Raw genomic sequence first — 21,446 nt, forward strand, 5'->3', positions numbered from 1 at the left:
ATTGCTAACACTTTTGTGACCTTGGATAAGTCACTTAACATCCTTTATCTGTAAAAGGAGGATTAAACTTGGTGACCTCTCAGGTTCCTTTCAGTTCTATAGCCTCTGATGCTGACTTAGAGGAAAGGAAAACCTACCTAAAAGCACATGCCCAGAGCGAAGCCTGAGGTCACTTTTTCATCTCATTTCCAAGATGAGCATCACTACTTAAACACTCATCCCAATCCATTCCTGCAACCCACAGGACCAATCCTGGGGGTCTTCCTCCACATCTCCATGGAACATCCCCAATGCCTTGAGTCCCACCCTAATAGAGCACGGCCACCAGGGCATGGGATTCTGGTCCCTCTGTGGGCCAGAATAGAAAAATTGAGTGTCAAGCCTTTGGACACCTTCCAAGGGCACTGCTGTCCACTCTGCTGCCTCCTAAGATTCTGTTATCAACACTATCTGGTTCTCCTGGCTGGCTTAAACCCATCTGTGCTCCTCAAGTCCCCACAGCTCATTCCACACACATACATATATACATACACATGCACACATTCTTTTTCTGTCTGAGAGAGAGAGATAGAGAGAGAGAGAGAGAGAGAGAGAGAGAGAGAGAGAGAGAGAGAGAGAAGAGAGAGGGAGGGAGGGAGGGAGATAGAGAGGGAAAGAAAGAAAGGGAGGGAGAACGCAAAGAGCAATGAAGCAAATCAGCAGCAGCTGAGGAAAGGCACAGAGCATCTCCTGAGTCGTCTCAAGCTCCTATGTCTGTCCTGGGTGTCGGGGAGGGGTGTCCTGAGCTCCTACAGAGGTGGTTTCTGTCACTCACTAATTAGCAAAGAAAGTTGAAGTTCTTAGAGCTTCTGGTACAGTACCTACTGTCACGCCTCGCCCCCCTCTTCCCTGAACCCCTCCAAATCCTATTCAACCCACATGCGTTCTTTCTACTGAGAGACAGTAGAGTTTAGTCACCATACCCCGAACAGAGATTTTGGATCAGACAGCCCGAGGTCGTGGCCAACAGTTTTCGGTGCGGTCTTAGCCTCCTCCAGCCCCGCCTCCCCCCACCCCCACCCCCACCCCAGAGGTGACTCCCTCCTTCAGTATCCTAGGTCACTGTTTCATGTCTCCCACATGCTCGACGTGCTGTAAACTGGTGTGTGAAGTGGTGATTGATCAGCCCTTACTAGAGGGTGAGCTCCCTGAGGGCAGAGACTGTGGTTTCATGGTTGCATCTCTAGCTCCTAACACATAATGGGTGCTTAATAAATGTTTAAGGTAAATGTGGATGGTCAAAAGATGCCCAGTGGACTTGGCTAATTCCCTCCCCTCCCCTCTCTTCTCTTCCCCCTGCACTCTGAAGCTCGGACCCCTCTGGGCCCCTGCCTAAGGGCTCTTCTGGCCTCTTTTGGCTTAAGAGTGATTATCAGTAGTAACTGTAGCTGTTTCCCTCCCAGCCGGATGTCTTTCTCAAATAGGCCTATTCAATGAATGGGCATTACCTCACCCTAACTGAGTTCCTGCATAGACCTTGGCCTCAAGGGGCCAAAGTCTCCTATTGCATCCTGGGTCATCTCCAGTCATCCTGATGAATATCTGGTCACTGGATTCACGTGGCTCTGGAGGAGAAGTGAAGCTGGTGACCTGCACAGCCCTCCTCACTCAAAACAAAGTCAAGTGCATGGTCTTCTTCGGCAACAAAGGACGAACACAACAACAACAACTGAGTTGAACTAGCCTTGCACAAATCATTTGGCCTTGGTTTTTTCACAAGTAAGGACCAAACCCAATCTCAATCTCTCTGTCTCAGCTTTTGCTCTGCTTCTGTCTCTCTGTGTCTCTGTCTCTCTCCATCTCTCTCACTCTCTTGCTCCATGTCTAGCTTTCTTCCTGGCTCTGGCTCTTTCTCTCTCATAATCAGGCAGTAACTTCCAATGTGCATTCGTATCTATGGACCCCAAGGGCTAGAACACCAGCCAAGGCAGAGATGCCCACCAGCACCAAGCTTCCAGGGCAGGCTGTATTCATGGATGCCAGAGGGAGCCCAGTGCACAGAAAAGGCACATGACTGCAGACTGTGGAGGGCCTAACTAACTCAGGGAACTTTGATCTTAGATCCAGATGCAGGCTATCGCTACCAAAGCAGTCTGGGGATGTCAGGCTCACTTACAAGCACCAATGAGAATCTGACCCTCCAGGTTCAACCAGGTGAGTAGTTCATGCAGCATCACTATAATATATTCAAATCAAGATATAAAGACCCAAAAGGAAGAGGGGAGAACAGCCAAGGGAAGGCCTTGGAGTGAAGGAGCACCTCCTGGGAACCATTTATTATAGTCTTAATGCCAGGTGAAGCTGATAGAGCAATGAATCCTCAGCTCTGAAGAGATTTAATATTTCCAAAGCACTTTCTACTGGTGTTCTTTTCACCCAGTTTTTTTTCTTTAGTCCAAAGTTTGACTCTCAGGGAAATGGAAGTTCTGATGCTCAAGAAATAGCTTGTTTTTTAAACAAATAAAACAAAAGTCAGCCCTCGCCAGGGTTCAGTCTGAAATCAGGTCCTTTGAAGTAGCCTGACAGATGCCCTGATTACACTGGGTAAGAAACTTCAAAGTACAGATAGTCTCAGAAAGTTTCAGGTGGCATTTCAAGGCGTGACATGTTCTCATATCTCTCTTTAGTCAACAGGGTTTGCAAAGTTTCAGAAAGAAGGATGCCCCTCTGTTCCCCTCTATTGCTGCCTCGGTTTTCTTCCTTCCACCCTCCCTGTCTCACTAGCTTTCTTGGCTGTTGAACAGAGCTCAATAGCCTTTAAGATGAATAGTGTAAATATGATGAATGTGGAAATAATTGCATATGCATAACCTATATCAGATTGCTTGGGGAAGGGGGAGGGGAGTGAGGAAGAAAATATCTGAAACCCAAAAGCTTATAAAAAATGAATGCTGAAAACTTTAAAAATAATAAAATTACATGAAAAACAGGAAAAAAAGTTGAGGAGTGTTCAAGCTCCCACATTTGGCAGATGGCTTGTCAAAACATGAATCACACTTATCACTTGGAGGAGAAAGAGCACAGGGAACATGCCGTACAGAACTCCATGACTTAGGCAGACACAACTTAATAGTCTTCATGAGTGACCAAGGCCAAGCCATATAGACTAGACTGCTCTCTCTCGGCTCCCTAACTTTTGAAAATTACATCATTTACCAGTGGCACCTGCAAAGGAGGCTCAGTCCTGGGGCTCAGCCAATTTCTGCAACCTTCTCTTCATCAACGGCCCAAACTGGGGGACAGTCAAATCTTCTTTCCACGTGGGAGCTTTTTTGTCATTGTTGGACAAGGCAGGCTAGGAAGGAACAAGACCTCAGCAGCTGCCAGATCAGTGGGAAAGAATGACTAGAGATCTCAGAACTGAAGCAGTTCATCTAGTCTAATCAATATCCAAAGCGTAAATTCTAACTACAATATACGCCAACAAATAGTCATCCATATCCCTCTTTTTTTTCTTTTTTAGGCAATAGGGGTTAAATGTCAGGGTCATATAACTAGTAAGTATCTGAGGCTGGATTTGAACTCAGGTCCTCCTGACTATAGGCCTGGCACTGTATCCACTGTGCCACCTGGCTGACCCTATATTCCTCTTGAAAATGTCCAATAAAGGGCAACTCAACACCTGTCAAGACAGTCCATTGGAATTTCACATATCCCTACCTGTTAGGAAGTTTTTTCTTACAATGAGCTAAAGTCCCTCTCTTGCTAGCTTCTCTACCCACTGGTCTTAGACCTACCCTTATAAGTCAAGCAGAACAAGCTTAGTATCATAGGATTATGAATCTGGACCTCAGAAGGGACTTTAGAGCCCATCTAGTCATTGGGCCTTGATCTGAAAAATAAGGCCCAGAGAGGTTACAATGATTTGCACAAGACTATGCTATGACAGCCATGATTTACCCTCAGGTCCCATGACCCCAAATCTGACACTCTTTCCATTGTACCATTCTCCCATTAAAAAGAAAAAAAAAGTGGTACAGAGTAGGTAGCAGATTCAGTAGGATACCTTGTCCTTATCCACTAGCCTTCTCTTCCTTCATGTCAGTCTTTCAAATATTCAGACACTATTATATTCTGCCCCACTTTGGATCTGGAGTCAAGAAGACTTGGTTCTAAGTCCACCTAAGATATCGCTATCTCTTTGACACCAGGGCAGACAGGTGATTTCTCTGTTCTTCATTTTCCTTATCTATAAAATCAGGAGATTGGTTTCTATGGCCTCTAAGGTTTCTTCCTTTCTATGATCCTATCAACCCTATATATCCTATAAACCCAAATATTCCTGGTTCAGTCAATTCTTGTAGGGTATAGTTTCAGTCTCCTCATAATCATGAGTTACCATCTTTGGAACCCACTACCACTCACCAATATCTCTTCTCAAACATCACTGAGAACGGGATTGACAGTACCCTAAATGTGATAGGATGAGACATTGTGCTAAGTGATTTACAAACATTATCTCATTTGATTTTACAGATGAGGAAACTGAGGGAGACACTGATTAAGTGACTTACAAAGGTCACACAGCTCAAGTGAGTGGCTGAGGGAGGATTTGAACTATCTAACTCCAGGTCCACTGCTCTATTCTGGGTAAACTAGCTGCCTTACACAGTCCACAGTGCTGCTTCTTTTCACAGGGATATTATAAGAGATTTTTTTTTTAATGTCTTGATGATGAGATACAGATAAACTATTTCCATGGATTTGAAATACTGTCAAAAAAAGGGAATGAGGTTAATTTGGTATGACTGGTACTTAATGAATTCATGCTGGTTCTTAGTGATCCACTCCTTCCTTTCTAAGTGCTTAACAAATCATCCCTAATAATATGTTAAGATCCTTGAGGGATTGTTTCTTCGTACTCCAAAATTCAGCACAGTGGCTAGTGCTGAGCAGATGCTTATAATCTACTCTGGAATTTACCAGGAATCCATTCAAAGTTTACCTGATGGAGGCCAGTTCATATAGGAAAGAGATAAAGAAACCTGTAATTATGGTAACTCCTTAGGTAGAATCTGGATCAGGCCAAACTGGAAGATACAAGAAAAGCTTAGAGCTTCCACAGAGGGACCAGTAGTCATCCAGAGTGCCAGGATAAGTGGTGGGCACAGATAGAAGGAAGGTCAGGAAGTACAGGTCAGTGTCTAGAGGCAGGGGTGGGGAACTTGGGGCCTTGAGGCCATATGTGACCTTCTAAGCCCTTGGGTACAGTCTTTTGTCTGAATCCAAACTTCAGAGAACAAATCCCCTTAATAAAAGGAAGTGTTCTGTAAAACTTGGACTCAGTCAAAAGGTCGCACCTGAGGACCTAGAAAGCCATATGTGACCTCAAGGCCTCAGGCTCCTCACCCGTGAAGACATAAGCTGAGAACAAGGGCTCAGACAGAAGCAGAATCTAATAACAAAAATCTGGGTTCAGGGTTCAAATCAGTCAAAAGGAAATAGGCAGAGAATGAAGTAGGCTAGTAGGAGGTTAAGATCCAAAGAGAGAGAGCAATACTAAACAAATGTCAAGATTGTTTCCGAGAGTCCTGTCTTCTATGGGATTTGAGTAGCTTCTCCTCTGTGGGAGAGAAAATCAGAGAAGGAAGAGCAGTAGAAAGATGACAGCTTCTGGGTAGAGTGAACACAAGGAAAGCAGAACCAAATGGGAGAGATGGGCATGCTATTGGGCAAATGAAATTACAGGGTCATTGTGAACACTGCAAGAGCCGTCACAACTGGCAAAGACCAAAGCAAGGTAGCTGTAGGACCATATGAAGAGAAGGAAGGCAGACTCAGAGGGAGTGCTGGTGACAGGAGAAATTTAAAGAGATAACAAGGTGAACAACACTTCCTTTCAAATTCATTGTGGATAGAAGTCACATCACTTGATTGAATGAATAATGATTCATTGAGGTAAAATTATTTTAGCTGGAAAATAAATGGGTAAAACTGCTACCAAAAAAAGGGAAGACTTTAATCAGTTGAAAGAAGAGAAAGGATATGGGAATGAGTATGAGTAGATTTCCTACTCCCCTCAGTTAATATCCCAATAGTTTTTGCCCACGTTGTCATATTTGCAATGCACTTAATTTTTCCGCTATGCAAAAGTAGCAGACCCTGTTTGCCATGTTTAACCATAAAAGCACTAAGTAATATGGTATCAGTCTTCAGCCATTTTAAATGATAGCCCTTCTTAAACCTATGAAAGACAGTATCACTGTATTAAATATCCAAAGAGGGAGTGCAACAACTGAATTGCCCACCAGATGTCATTCTACATGACCCACCAGCTCAGCTATGTCAATTAGTCCGAGAGATGCATTAACATCTCTTGGCTGCAGTACCCCCATTGTCCACCAAAGGACACTCAGCCTGCAAATGCTAAAGCTACTCCTTCCATTTCTTGGCTCAGCTGTTTCCTCAACTTTTGGACTTCAAAACTCGCTTCTCCATCCTGGATCTTCTCTGGGCACCTTGGCATAGCCTACCACCTAGTCACCAGGAAATCTCCCTCATCGAGCATGTCCCTCTTCCTCGCTCCCAGAGCCTGCCTTTTGTGGAGGGGTCCAGACTGGGCTTCCATTCTTCCCTTCCCAGCCTTGTTCTTGACTTTATGCCCTTCAGAACTATGCCATCTGGGAAATCTTCACCTCCTCCTCTATCCCTTCACCTTTCCAGCTGCCTTCTAAGCTCCTGTTCTTGTCCCCCTTTGGAATGTAATCAATTCAATAATCAGTAATCCAATAATAATAATCCAATAAATAAACATTTATTAAGCTATTATGTGTCTTGAGGGCAAGGCTTTCTTTTTGTTTTGTATCTGTATCCCCGAGGTTAGCACAGTACCTGATTCGTAGCATACACTTCATAAATGCTTGTTTCCTTCTTCTGTCATTCACCAACAAGCCTATGCAGAAAGGAGCCTTGGTTAACCCCTTACTGACCAGGCTTGGATTGCAATTTAGGGATTGAAATATTATATAAAATGTTTTTAAGATGAACTATCTGAACCTAGGTCAGAGCCCCTTAGTCTTACTGAGTATTCTTCTCTCTCAATTCACTTCCCACTGAATTCCTAGGTTCAGAGATTGGGAAGTCTTCTATGATCACATAGTTTATTGTACATAAAGTGAAAAAGAAATCGGAACAAACACTTCCAAGTGGTCTCCAATCACCTACAACTGCTCCTGGATCTCTCCTGGAAATCTGAAAGGAAGGCTATAGGAAGGAAGAAGGAAACTAAACAAGAAAAAGACAATGCCATGATGTGCAGGTACCATCCTTTTGATGGGGTTCAGACTCTGGGAATCTCCTTGAACTCCCCTTGAATCTTCCCACTTAACCTGGCCTTTCATACTCAGATCTATTGCCTTGGCCTAGGCTGGCCCTCTATTGTCTGTTACCTCTGGATTTTCCCACCTGTGTCCCACCCAAGCCCTCCATTTTCTTATATCTCCTGATTGTGTCCAGCTGTTTCCAACTCTTGACCAGTCACCCCAGTCCCATTGAGGTCCTCCTTGGACTTCTCCTCAAGACCCTCCATAAACTCCTCCTCCCATCACCCTAGACTACCAGACCACCCCCAGATCCCTCCTACAGTTTTTTTCTGTATTTAAGTTCCATCTCACCTCCATGATGGTGCTCAGATTCAATCCAGCTCAGACTCTGTCTAGCTGAGATTCTAGGTGGTCTAATAAGTATTAGAAATGCTTAGGCTTCTCAAGAGTCAATCCAGTATGGCAAATCTTTAATAAACTTTGTTTTCCTTTGGCTTTAAGAAGACTTGTGTCAAATTCATTCAAGCAGGACCTGGCGTGTTGGTATTTTGGGGTCCCCAGCACCCCAAATCTCAACACTTTGATATCTATTCCCAGATGAAACCAAAAGGGAAAACCACTGTCCTAGGCTAGGATCATCAGAAACTGCTCCATTATTCTTTCACCCCAGGAATCGTTTGGAACAGGAAGACCAGGGAGGTATGAAGAGACTGGTGACAATTCAAGGAGAAAAAAGAGTAACGCAGATTCCCAGAATCCAAAATGAATGAAAGGAACCTTGGAGTTCAAAGCAAATATAGTTGAAGTCAAGATTAAAGGCTTTTTCATCCAGTAATGCTTAAGAATTTAGATAAAGGAATTGTTTCCAGGCTATTTTAGCAAATCACTTTTACCTTGTTGCAGCGTTAAATTAATGTGGCTGTTGTACTGATTTTATCTTTGTACTCTTACTGCTGTGTAGAGGCTGAGGATTTATGAAGACTAAAATAAAACAGCTTTGTTGTTGACAAATATGCATAAAAAAACTGGATTGTGGGAGGGTGAAGAACACTGGCCTTATCTCTTGGATTTACCATTTTTCCTGGCTCAAATTCATGTGCAGTTAAGACCTGGAGTGTGTATACACCTGGGGGTATATATTTAAGAAAGAATAGATAAAGTTCAAGAGGTCAGGTGGTGGAGTGGAGTGCTGGACTGGGGTCAAATCCCACCTCTAATTCATAAAGCTTGTATTACCTTTCACCTCAGTGGTCCTCAGTTTCCTTACCTATAAATGAAGAGGCTAGACTCAGTGAATTCTGAGGTCCCTTTTCTCTCTAAATCTGAATCTAAATATCTAGTTATCTGTGACTGATGGCTTTGATCTAGACACAGAAGTCAAAAGATATCACCTATTCTTAGCCTTGGGGCACTCTGCCTGTTTTTTGTTAGTTGCGTGTTGTAGCTATGACTAAAGAGCTGTCATTTTGCTCATGTTAGGGCAGTGTGTAGCCACCACAGTCTATCTAAATGAAGGCCTAGCAAGGAGAGTGCTTACCCACTCCACAGCCCTGTTTCAATCTCCTTGATTGTCTTTGGAACAAATTGTTCTCACTGACCATTCTGCTCGGGAAAGTCTTCGCATGCTAATATTTCTGAAAGGACATTGATAAACTGGAGAATGTCCAGAGAAGAGTAACCGAGAAAGTGAAAATCTTTATGATCTTGTCACGTGGGTGTCATTTGACGAAAATTGGAGGTGTTTAGGTTGGAGAAAAGAAGGCTTAGTATGAACGTGATAACTCTCTTTGAGTATTTGAAGGGCTTTCAAGTAGGAAAGGGATCAGACTTGTTCTACTTGGTCTCAGAGGGTAGAAATTGGAGCAATGCCTAGAAATTGCAAAGAGACAAATTTAAGCTTAATATAATGAAAAACAATTTGAACAATCTAAAATGGACAGCTATAAAAAGTTGGTGGGTTCTCTCTCTCTTCAAGTCATGTCTGGATGATCACATAAGTAGTTTGTACAAGGGATGAAGCAAATGGCCTCTGATATCCTTTCCAATATGGAGATTCCACAATTAAAATTATGCAGTGAAAACCTACAAAATGTGCCTTTGGACTACCAGTCATCATCTCCCAGGAGATTAGTCACGAATTAAGCAAGAAGTCAGTCTGAGGCCATTTCTTTAGCAGGTGGCTACAAAGGGTTAATTTGATTCTGTCTAAAATAGACCTGCTGTTTTGGTGGTTTTTAATTTGTGGGGCATTTTTATCTCCAAAGGAATTGCCAGATGAAGCTTCATCTAGTAGGAGCATCAAGGATTTGCAATTATGTCACTATAGAATAAGTTCCTTGAGGGCAAGGATTGTCTCATTTGCAGGTTGTTAGTTGATTAAAGGAGGTAAAGATCATGACTGTTGTGATATAGAAAACAAAACACTGAATTTGGTACAGAAAGACCTGGGTTTGAATAGTGGTTTTGCTGCTTATTGACTGTGTGATCTTGGGCAGTCTCCATAGGGGATCATGCTAGAGAATTTCTGAGATTCTTTCTAGTTCTAAATCTAGTCATTGGATGGGTGTTCTGGGGAGCAATGTGAACTTTTGTGTCTTTGAGGATAGAGAATGGAGCCCAGAGGTGGAAAAGTACTTCTCAATCTTTTTTTTTTAAGCTGTTATTGCACATACTTATTAAAAAAACCATATTTTCCATCCTTTTCTTACATTTTTAGACCTAGCAGGAGAGCACAATGAAATGCATGTTCATATTCTAGGACATAGGTTCCATCACATTATTCAGAAGATATTCTCAATGTGACCATCTGCCTCCACCAATTACAGGAAGCAGGCCTGCTGACTATGGAAAGTAGCAGACCTTGTGGTACTGCAGCCTTCTTTCTGAGCATGGCAACAAGTCACAAGCCTTCTTTTTCGGAAAGTAGAGACATCTAAATGAATTCCTAGCAAGGGAGGTAAGGGAGTAAGTAAAGCAGGTGCAACCTGAGAATTTTGCACCTGTTTTCTGATGGCAAGTTATACCTCCTGGCAAGTGATTAAAAATAAATCACAGAGAAAATGGTTCTGGAAAAGCAGAACTGATGTGCCAAGTGAGACTTGGTTATGATGTTAGGACAAAGGTCTGAATTAGAAATTTACAGTGAAACAGAGCAGGGATACAGAATCCACAGGGCAGTTTTGAGCTACTTTTCCAGTCCTGCAGAGCTGTGGCATGACATGGATCTGTGTTTCCGATTTCCTTTGGTCTTCTTTTTCTGAATATGGCAAGACTAGAGCTGAAACCCTGCTCTCCTTCTAAAATATCTTAGAATCAAGGAACCATGGAAATAGTCGAGCATAAAGGTTCCCTACAGATGATTTTTAGTACAACTTCATCTTTCTGTTTTGTAAGTAATATTTTATTTTTTTCCAATTACATGTAAAAATAGTTTTCAACATTCATTTTTAATAAGATTTTGAGTTTCAAATTTTTTTCTTCCTCTCTTCCTCCTTTCCTCTCCAAGACAGCAAGTAATCTGACAGAGCTTATACATGTGCAATCATGTAAACATATTTCCACATTAGTTATGTTGTGAAAGAAGAAACAGATCCAAAGGGAAAAATCACAAAAAACAACAAAAGAAGTGAAAATAGTCTGCTTCGATCTGCATTCAGACTCCATAGTTCTTTCTGTGGATGTAGATATCATTTTCCATCATGAGTCTTTTGGAATTGTCTTGGATCATTGTATTGCTAAGAAGAGCTAAATCTGTCATAGTTGAGCATCACACAGTGTTGCTGTTACTGTATATGATGTTATCGTGGTTCTGCTCACTTCACTCAGCATCAGTTCATGTAAGTCTTTCCAGGTTTTTCTGAAATCTGCCTACTCATCATTTTTTATAGCACAATAGTATCCCATTATATTCATATACCATGACTTGTTCAGTCATTCCCAAGTGATGGGCATTCCCTCAATTTGCAATTTTTGACCACCACAAAAAGAGCTGCTATAAATATTTTTGTACATGTAGGTCCTTTTTCTTTTTTTTATGATCTCTTTGGGATATAGGCCTAGTAGGGGTATTGCTACATCAAAGGGTATGCATTGTTTAGTTGCCCTTTGGGTATAGTTCCAAATTGCTCTCTGAAATGGCTGAATCAGTTCAAAACTCCACCCACAATGCATTAGTGTTCCAATTTTCCTACATCTCCAACATTTATCATTTTCCTTTTCTGTCACATTAGCCAGTCTACTAAGTGTGAGGAAGTATCTCAGAGTTGTTTTAATTTGCATTTCTCTAATCACTATTGATTAATTAAATTATTAAATCAATAGTGATTTAGAGCATATTTTCATATGACTATAGATAGCTTCACTTTCTTCCTCCGAAAACTGCCTGTTCATATCCTTTGACCATTTCTCAATTGGGGAATGATTAGTATTCTTATAAATTTGACTCAGTCCTCCATATATTTGAGAAATGAGACCTTTATCAGAGATATTTACTGTAAAAATTGTTTCCCATCTTTCTAGTTTCCTTCTAACTTTGGTTGCACTGGTTTTATTTGTGCAACAACTTTTTCATTTAATGTAATCAAAATGATCTATTTTGCATTTCATGATGTTCTCTATCTCTTGTTTAGACATAAATTTTTCCCCATAGATCTGACAGGTAAATGATTTTCCTTGCTCTCCTAATTTGCTTATGATATCACCCTTTATGTCTAAATCATGTTTCCATTTTGACCTTATCTTCAACCTCCTCATCTTAAAGCAAGAGGAATGATGAAAGAACGGAGGGGAATAAAGTGCCAAGAAAGCACTTTGATTCATCAACGAAGGCCCCCAGAGAGAAACAGTTATTTGTTAGCATCTGAAAATTGTAGTATTAAGGAAGGGAAGAATTATTTGGGTTCATTCCATAGACAATAATTCTATAAGATAATAATATGCAATAAAGCAAATGTGAGTTAGGATGGGCATTAGATTTTAATGGCAAAGATAAAAAATATTTGGGAGTTTATTAATTTTTATGTTAATTATGCCCACTAAAAATAAAATTACCTTTTGTCTAACCTACTTGACTTGTAAACTCAGAACAGAACAGAACAGAAACTGTATTTCACCTAAATTTTAAATCCCTCTCCTTCGTCTCCAAGGTTTAGCACAGTGCTTAGTACACAGTAGGTGCTTAATAAATGTTTGTTGAATTGATTCTAAGAAGTTCAGTACATAACAAACTATGGAAAGCCTACATTTTTTTTTACATGCAGATGAGAGTCCCAAACATGTGAGCAAGACTGAAGAATTTAAAAACAAATTGATTTTGATTGGACTAAGGTTTAAACATTTGGCAGTAACAATGTACTAGGGTCTTCTGAAGTTAATTCCCCTGGGATCTTCTATTCTAAGTCAGTATAACCCTTAAAACAACCTAATACTGTGCTTATAGCGCAGCACAACTACTGTACAAACTTAAGGATAGCATGGTGTGCTAAATTTAGAGTCAAAGGAGCTGGGTTCACATCCCAGCCCTGCTACTTCATTTGCAGGAGGTGTGACCTGCAAGATGCCCATCACTGCATCTTCACGGGCATCAGCTTCCTCCTGATTCTGAAGGTCTCTCCGTCCCAGTCCTTACTCTAGTACTCCTAAACTGAGAACTTATGGTGTAAATTATAATAACTAGGGAATAGCAGCACCAGGCAAGTAGAAATGGGGGAAAGGGAGTGTCCTTTAGTCAAAGAGACCCTGGGCAAGTCACTCAAGTTCTGTCTGGCTTGGTTTTCTCAACTGTAAAATGGGGATAATAGTACTGAACTCCCAAGGTTGTTGGGAATATCAAATAAGATGATATCTGCGAAGCACTTAGTATAGTGGTTGCTAATAGGAGCTTCATAAATGCAGGCTTCCTTTCTTCATTCATTCTCTTCTTCCTTCCTTCCCTCCCTCCTTCCCTTCTTTTCTTCCATTCCCCCTTCCTTCTTTTCTTCCTCTCTCCATCCCTCCTCCCTTCACTCCTAGATTAATCTGAAGAGTCCAGGACTCAAAAGAGTTATAAGGGCCACAGAAACTAGGAACAGAATCATCATGGCTTATACTTCTTTATGGGTCACAAAGCACTTTATACATACAGTATCTCATTTGCTCTGAACATTAGCCCTGTAAGGTAAGTAGCTGGGTACAGGAGACATGGAGCCAGGAAGACAAGGGTTTGAATCATGCCTCGGATACCTACTAGCTGTGTGACCCTCTAACAGGCAGTGTCCCCATTTGTGAAGTACATATAGTACCCATCTCCTAAGATTGGCGTGAAGATCGAGTCATTTGATCTTTTTCAGCCTTAATTTTCTTGTTCATAAAATGAAGGCAATAATGGCATCTGCTTCATAGGCTGTGAGTATTCAGTGAGATAACCTTAAAGGTGATATATTAATACCAGCTATTGATATTAGATAAGAAGCATAAGTATTATTGTACTTAATGGGTAGGATGGAAATAAAATGACTCACCCCAAGTCACACAGGTTGGTAAGTGACAGTGCTTGAACTTCAATCCAGGTCTCCTGATTCAAAGTCCAGGATTCTTTCTTTGATTCCCACAGCTTGTTGGGAAAGACTAGATGGCTAGAGTGGCTGGGGGTTGGCCAAGAGCAGCAGAGAATTTGTGGAAGTAGGGACCTCTTGCTAGGACCTTCTACTGAAGAAGAGGGAAGGCAGCCAACCCAAAGTTCAACTCTTCATACCCTGCTTACTGGACCAGAACTAATTTCAGAATATCTGCATATGTTTATGAGCACTAGACTCACCTAGTCTCCTATTACACATAGAAATGACTACAGATCACATGGCTGTTCTTTCAGTCATACACTTGAACTCAGGTGCTCAGCAGGAGCATTGTCTTTACATTCTTTAGAGGTTGCTAGGGTTTTTTCTCTAAACTCAGATTATATCCCTATTGAACTGGTAATAAATATATGAAATTAGGAAATGGGTACAGGCACATCCTGTTCTTTCCACACTTACTGAGAAAGACCATGATTGACAGTAGGAAATGGGGCTGCAATCACACTTTAATAAGGCAGAAACAAGAAGTGCAAGGGATACAAAGGCAAAAGGCAGCATGGGAACGGGATGGGGTGAGGAAGAAGATGGGGAGGAGAGAGAAGGCATTAAGTATTAGGTAACCAGGGTTAGAGTTAGGAGCACAGCATGGGCCTTTTGGAGAAGGAAGAGGGTTCAGAGGGCAGGAATCTGAAGTTTCATTTAAGTTTTTTTGGGGGGAGAAAGACCAACTTCTATCTGTGCTCTAACTTCTAATGTGCTCATTAACATCTCCAAATCATATCAAAGTTATCAGTAAACCTTCAAAGTCATCACAAAGTATTGGTACTTTTCTGATGTTCTGCCGATCTGGAATTGGGAAGCTCTGGAATTTGTCTGGGATTTGCATGTCGTAAGACCAAACCTTTACAAGCAGCATCTAGGTGACTTTTACTGATTCCATGTATTACCAGGATGTGAATTTTGGTTAATATACCACATAATTTGTAAACTACGGTCCTTTGATCTTTGGGATGGTTTGTACCTCACTTCCAGGCTCCCCTCTGTAATCTTATTTCCTGCTATTGCTCCCTTTATATTGGCTACTTATAAACTTACTATATTGATTAAAAGTAGGGGGAAGGGATAGTCAGGGGGACCAAAACAAGATACACTTTTAATACCCCTCTATTTTACATACTTCTTATTGGTCTGTCCTTTTAAGAAACAGAAAAGGTTGCCCATTTACGACCAGCAGGCACCTGCCCAGCCTAGGGAGGGTACACTGCTCTGGAGGACATGCTGAATACTGCAGACTATCCTATAATTGATAGTTCTGAGCTCCTATCCTGATTCATCTTCCCTAAATGTTCCAGCATCATTTCTTCCTGACATTTTATTCTCATCCCAGATGCTGTTCCTATCTGTTTACTCCTGTGTATTGATCCAGTCTGAACACTCTGCTTTCCACTTCTGCTGACACCGTTGGCATGACAACTCTCCCCAACGCTAAAGTTTGGTCTGCAGCTTCCCTCGGCCATCATCTTGCTTACCTATCACTGCACCTGGTTCCACCATCCAGCTCCCTCTATACAATGCCCAGCTACTCCTAACAGCTGAGAGCAGGTAAGCCTTAACTAACCTCTACCTGACAAATGCTGGTCAATGGGATGTGACAACCATAAAAACCTGGTGTGCTTCTAGCAGAAGTCAGCACCATCCTCTCCTCTGCCCTACTCAAGGGTGTGGCAAAGAGAGCAGGAATGTGCAGAGTACAGGACAGAAAGTCCTATGCCCTGAAATGTGAGAAGTTGCTATACTTGGAACCTCAGTAGTATCTGCTGTAGTTTGTCTTCCTCTGTTATGCTCTATGAATGTCCAAGAGAACAAGCAAATCATCATGAGAAATATAAGATTTTGGTAGGGATCTAAATTCTCTATACATGCACTAATAATAATCACCAACAGTTTCCTCTAACAGTAAGAAGAAAGTTATTCTTTCATAGTGACTTTCTTTTCCTTCCATGATCTAATTAGGGTCAATTATAAGGTTCTGGTAGGATGTTTTAGAATGTTTAGTGCATTGTTGTACTTAGTGGACAATTCACTTTTTAGGAGATGACTTATGAGAATGTCTTCATAGGATGCTATGCTGGAGCCGATTTTGATGGCTACACTTTCTTTCCTCACTCTATTTTTAACTTTCTACAATCTAGCTTCCAACTTCATCATTCAACCAAAACTTCTCTCTCCAAATAATCTCTTAGTTGGTAAATCTAAGGGTCCCTTTTCTCCTCCAGTCTCATCCTTCTTGATCTCTCTGCAGCCGTAGACACTGTCAATTGATTTCCCCTTTCTCTCTAGGTTTCCATGACACTAGTGCTGGACTAATCTTTTTGTATAAAAAAGACCTATGCATAATAGATTTGAGGATATCACTCAAAAATCTTTCCAGAAAAATTAGATTTTGAGTTAGGAGGAAACATATCAACCAGTTTAACTCCTCCCATTTTACAGCTGTGAAAACTGAGGCAAAGAAAAGAAAACAAGCCCAGGGCACTGAAATTTTTTACATAGAAAGTAAGAGACAAATCTTGAATCCAGATCTTCTGACTCTAAAATTTAATATTCTTTCTACTATACTATTATTCCTGACCAAATCTGACGTGAATTATCCAGGGGCCCACCAGACGTAAAAAGTCTGTCTTCAGTGCCTTTTTCTTAGCTACCAAATAAAATCCAGACTCCTTTGCTTGGCATTCCAGGCATTCCAAGAGTGCCAGCTTGGCATTCTAGCTTTCTCACACTCTGCTCTATTCCAGTTAGACTCAATCACTTGCCATCTTCCAAACATGCTCTGTACTTTCCTGCCTCTTTCCTCTTATTCAGACTCTTCCTAATGTTTGTAATATTTTTGCTCACCCCTTTGGTCTATTAAATTTCTAATTTTCTAACTAACTTTCAAGACAACTCAAGGCTACTTCCTCCATGCAACCTGTAATTTCAATTTCCCCCCTCCCTCACTCCCACTCAAGAAACATTGTTTTGAACTTTGTATTTATCTATGATGTCTTTAGTTTCCATTATAGTTACTTTCAATGCACCACATTTCTTTATTAGATTATTAGTTCCTTAAAGGCAGGAAATTTGCTTCATCTAAATTTTGTATTCCCCTTCCCCCTCCCATCCCCACCTCCACCTAACACAGTGTTTTGTACACAGTATTTATTCAACTGAATTGTATAAAACAAGGTTTACCAAAGAGTAGAACCGGCTTTTAATAGTTAGTTAATAAATATGGTTTGGAATTTTTTGGGTTCCCAGAGCAATGGAAATTTCTAGGTAGGGACAGGGAAGAAACTCAGCATCAATCAAAAAGCAATTTTTGAGGACCAGATGAGGAAGTAGTGTTCTCCTCCAAGGACCAAAGAGCTGGGCAGGACCAAAGAGGGCAAGAGCAGATGACAAATGAGAATGTACTGGAATGGGAGAGAGAGATCCTGTCAGCCCTACGGGTCAGGAGAGAAGGCAATGAAAGCAAACCGTGGAAGCGACTGAGACTCTCTTACAACAGAGCACCCAGGCTAGATGAATTTGCCTTGAACTTGCCTCCACCTAGAAGCATCATAATCCATAACGCAGCCTAAAGAAACCCAAGGTGACAAACGGAACCCAAGAAGCTCAGGGACGCTGTAAATTTCATGTCAGTCAATTCCATGTGTGGCTCGACTCTAGTTATTGAAAGGCAAGAAAGGTGTGATGAGCAAAACTCTTCATTTCCTGTACTTTTGATTCCCTCACAAGAAAACTGACCCCCAGAACAAGAGCCAAGAGATGAGTGGGTAAAGTGGCACTAAGAAGCACCAGGATGAACTCCATTTACACTTCAGTGGATGAATGAATGAGTTCCATCAATCAGACACTTCCTGTGTGTCAAGCACCATGCTAAGTACTGGATCCGATAGACCTCCTGAGACATCTTATATGTTGTAACTTCCCTAGTGCTATTGATTTGTTCAACTCTTGTTTCTCCATAGTGACTAGCAGTTACCATTGGGAAAGAAAAAGCATATTGGGTGTGGAGAGGTGACAATAGGGGGATCCTTAAGCTTGACTTTTGGTCAGTTGGAGATTGCCTCATCATATTTTCTGCCCTAGACTAGACAGTGTGAGGTGGAGGGCTGGTAAGTGCAAATGTTTTGGGTTATATTTATACATATCAATAGTGAGGGGATATATTGTGCATCTCTGTGGAAGGGGAGGGGCAAAGGAACAAGCATTTCTTAAGTGCTTGCAGTGTACCTGATGCTGTGCTCAGTGGTTTTGATGTGGATAGGAACAGTGTCCTAAGAGTTAAAATAATATTGATTGACTTTGTGAAGCCCTTGGTGCCCTAAAGTCTCCCCTTACCACAACTTCCCCTTATCCTGGACCATGTAATTCCCTGTCCCCACCCCTCATCCTGGGGAATGGGATTTCCTTATCTTGTGTCATTCATAGTCCTCACCCCATGCCTTTATCTTGCAAGACTTAACCTAGATCTCCAACCCCCACAAGGAAACCCTAGAATCATCCTATGTAAGTTTGACCCTTTTCCTATATTACTGCCTTTTGTCTGGCTTCTTGCTAAACCTCAGGTCCATGTGCTTTTGCATTAATAAAGCTCCCAATGGCCACAGAGAAGGTCTAAGTGAATTCATTCACATTTTGAACAGCTTTCCACCCCACCTCACCCCCCCATCCTTCCCACCCCCGCTTCAACAATTTACACTATTATCTCCCCATATGTGATACTGGATTCAGATAATTCAGGCTTGGCCTTTCCCCTTCAAAAACAAACCAACACCTTACTTTGGCCATGACTTTGGGCTACAAGCAAAGCTATGCTCATGTGGGGATAATGAACTAAAGAGGTCTGACTCTGTTGACTGTATCCTACAGATAGAAACTTCAATTTAAGTTTAGCTCAGGGTTTAAGTAAATTCTGACCCTGATTTCCATAGCTTAGAGACAATGCTAGGCTTTAGAGAGGCTCTGGAAAGTCCTAGCAACCTGGATGGGCTTAGAGACCCTGCTTAATGACATCTCATTCAAACACCTGCCTGACTAATTTCAGAGAGTCCCTCTCACCCCAGGCACAGGGTGAAGAGCAAAGACCAGTTATAAAGGAGCTGCTTCAGTAGAAGGAATATCTATGTGGGGAAGTTAGAATTACCAGTAGATAGAGTACCAGGTCTGGAGTCAGGAAGACCTGAGTTCAAGTGAGGATTAAGCATTTACTAGCTGTGTGACCCCAAGCAAGTCCCTTTGTGTAAAAGGGGTAAAATAATAGCACCTACGTCCTAGGGTTGTTCTAGGGATCAAATTAGGTACTAATTATAAAGTGCTGAGCAAAATGCCTAACATATAGTAAGCACTATATAATTGTAGGCTGTTATTGTCATTATTTACCTGTACTCACAAATTTACGGGCTCTTGAAGTATTGAAGATGACTCTATGTAACAGAAGACAGGAGATGGGAATTGCCCTAGCTTTGGGAGGAATAAGGGACTCAAGATGCATGTGTGAATCCCATCTGATGATACCTTTTTTGAGCAATATGTGTTCTCCCTCTCCTGAGCCAACTAGCCAGCTGAGGCTGGTTGACTTTTACCCAGGCAATTGACTTAGTGAAACAGTTTACTAATGGAGGCAGCTTTTTTCTAGAACAAGGTAGTATCCCTGATAATAGCTAGCATCCCTGATGAGGTAGTCTTTACACAATCACACATGTTTTCAATTACCTTCCTGCTTTTTAGTCAGACCTCAGAAGTAAGCCTACCCACCCTCTAGGAAAAAGCTGGTTTTGTTCCTTGTGTTTCTCCCCTAAAATTGGTTATGAGTTTCCCATATAGAAAATGGGAATAAAAAAGAGTATTTCTATTAGTTCATAGAATTCCTCGAGTTAGTCTCACAACTCCTCCCCAACTTAAAAGACAACCTTTTCTCCCCTTTACACAGAAGAAGGCATGTATTTTGTCTGATCTTGGGGGGAGTAGGTATTTCTGACCTAGGGAAAACATGTTTCCAGAAGAGGGAAATCAACACCTAAGGAAAAGAAGAGTTGGTACCACAGGCCAATTCAAAAACCTGCCAAAAGTAGGTGTCTTGGAGCCTAGGGGCTCTTATTAGTGGGAATGGAAGGTGAAATCTTGCTCCATTTTGTAAGCATGCACCCAGCATCCTTGATAGCCCTGGGACAAAGATAGAGTCTTGTATGACAGTATGTACTCAAAGGAGGAGTACAATTGAGAGCTATGTGGGTTCACTGTTATAGTCATCTAGCTCCCCCTCTCTGGAAACATCCCTTGATCCTGGAACAATGAAACTTGGAAGGGGGGCATGGGAAACCTGGTTGAAGCCTGGCACGCCTTGAGTTTGGCATTCTGCTTGGGGGAGAGCTGAGTGAGAAACTTAAAATTTTATTGGAGTATGGATTCTGGGACTTAACTGTACAAATGGGTTCATTGCCCATAAGCCAAGAGTGATGACAGTGCAGTGGCAACTTGATGAGAAGAACTGAGAGCAATAGCTCAATACCCATCTGATCTCAATTCACAGTCATTATCACTGGGAAAACAGAAACTGGCAGAAGGCCCACTTGAAAAATGGATAAGCACAGGAGCTGGGCAGAGAGAAGCCCCCTTCACGCCCAGAGTAGGAAAGCTGCTTGGGGAAACCTTTCCTAGAGGGAAAGGGAATTCAAGTGTTCAAAACAAGTGGGTTCAGTTGTCAAAGCCCACTGGAGCAGGCTTCCAAATTCTTTTTACATCATAGATTCCTGTGGCAATTGGTCTCCATGCAGGAAACAAAATAGAGGATTTTTATAAAGGAAACCAATCGTAGTAAAGTACAGTTTTCAAAACACATGCAGATACTCGCATATGTGTGTATATATGTGCATGTACATGTGTATATATGCAAATATATATGTATGTGTACATGTGTGCATATATAAAAATATATATAAATGTGTGTGTATATATATATATATATATATATACATAATATGTGTGTGTGTGTGTGTGTATGTGTACATATAGATAGTCAAGGGCCCTTGGTTAAGAGCCTCTGCACTAGAAAAATCTTTCTACAGCCTTGTCAGTACCAGAAAGTGCTTGAAATCCTCAGAAATACACAATCCCTTTTTCCCCTGAAGTGAGGAGGATCTCGGTATTCCATGGATACCAAGATCCTTTTGTTATCTTAATCTGGAAATCTAGAATTAAATTCAGTCCACCAACCAGGATTTATTCAGAGCTCTGGTGCTGGGACATAATGACAGACATGAAAGTCATACCCTCAGGGAGCTTATGTTCTCTCAGGAGAGTCAACACATACATATATTAAGTATTTACATCAAAAGTACAAGATTATTAGGGAGGGGGGGAGGAGAGCAAGAGTACCAGCAGTTGAAGGGGAGGGAGGATGAGGAAAGGCTCCGTGCTTGAGCTAGGTACCAGAGGAAGTGAAGCATTCTATAAGGGAAAAGGAGGAGGCATGGGGGATGACCTCAGGATTATTTTTGATTAGGAGACATGAAATCATATATATTTGGATCTGGCTCCTAGGAGGCAA

General features: G+C 41.5%; 1 protein-coding gene across 2 annotated transcripts in view; it reads left to right on the forward strand.

Moving 5' to 3' along the window:
- The window catches only part of ATP2C1 (ATPase secretory pathway Ca2+ transporting 1), a 177,599-nt gene that overhangs the window by 25,054 nt on the left and 131,099 nt on the right, over window positions 1-21,446 (forward strand). Inside the window, exon 1 of one of the 2 annotated variants that reach the window (XM_072651304.1) lies at window positions 15,436-15,454. The exons of the other annotated variant lie outside the window; for it this stretch is intronic. The gene's annotated coding sequence lies outside the window, so the exon portion shown is untranslated. Of the gene's footprint in view, window positions 1-15,435; window positions 15,455-21,446 lie in introns of those variants that run through there. 2 annotated transcript variants of the gene reach the window in all.

The sequence above is a fragment of the Notamacropus eugenii genome, chromosome 3, assembly GCF_028372415.1.
Source record: "Notamacropus eugenii isolate mMacEug1 chromosome 3, mMacEug1.pri_v2, whole genome shotgun sequence".
Lineage (NCBI taxonomy): Eukaryota > Metazoa > Chordata > Mammalia > Diprotodontia > Macropodidae > Notamacropus > Notamacropus eugenii.